Below are 1165 nucleotides of genomic sequence, written 5' to 3' on the forward strand. Positions count from 1 at the left end.
CAAAGCTTCTCCCAGTGCTTAGTCTGTTCAGTGAAGACATCAGGCCAGTTTGGATGTGGACTGCTTCACAGCAAAGATTAGACAAAAATTAGAAGCTGATATGAATAAAGTCCATCTCACCCTAAAAAGAAACGATTCCCCTCTCAGGGAAAGTTATCATGATCATCACTTGTTCAGACTCTAAAAGCTGCCATTTTCCTAATGCTGGTGGCAGCAACAATTCAGGGTATCTTGGACAAAATAAGCTGCTCACCTATGTGAACAAAGTAAAGGTATTTGTTTAACATGAATACAGGATGAAATCACAGAAAAAGCCAAACGTGTCTGTAATATTGTAAATAGTAGAAAGGCCCAACCAATGTTAACTATCAAAAGCTTCTCCAGTTCCTGTTTACTTGTAGCACTCAGGAAGAATAAATAACTGAGAAATGCACTGTAGAGCCTTCTGCCAGGTCTCTGCCTGTCTCCTGCCCCTCTTCCCTTCCAGCAACAATTATGCCAAATTTGACATCTTTGACTTCTTAGCCAGATTAAATGCATCTTTGCTGTTATCTCACATTGCTGAGACAACATGTTTAGGAGTTGAGATAGTCTAATTATTTTTCAGGGTGGGATTTAGTTTTTGATTAAAATAAATATTTTCAGTTCTGTGCCTGGTGCCAAAATGTAATTTTTATCTCTGAATGCCTTTGTAGTTATAGAGCTATTGTACATATGTGTGATAAACTGAATGGGTAAAAATATGAGCTCAATCTGAAGTAATCCTGACTCCTCTGTGCTCCAAAGTGGACAGCAGAAGCACAGACATGAAGGGTTTGTGAATGTGTACATGCTGTAAATCTTAATTATTCCAAAAGGAAATTTAATATAAAAAAATAAAAAGTAAAAGTCAAATTATAATTTCACCACAATGAAAATTCTGCCTCTAGAGTAAATAAATATTAGCATTATGTTTCTGGTAAAATACTTTCAAAGATTTGATTTCTGTCTGTATAGTTTATATGCTTTTCAGTGTTACCATGCCTGTCTATCACAAATAGCACTTTCATCAGACCAAGTTATTGTTTGTTGGGATTTTTTTATTTTAATAATATTGAGGATAATGATGATAATGAAAATATTTGCTTGCCAGTGCCATTTTCCAGGGTTCTTCAGAATTGAGTAT

Source organism: Telmatherina bonti (assembly GCF_933228915.1).
Source record: "Telmatherina bonti genome assembly, chromosome: 19".
Lineage (NCBI taxonomy): Eukaryota > Metazoa > Chordata > Actinopteri > Atheriniformes > Telmatherinidae > Telmatherina > Telmatherina bonti.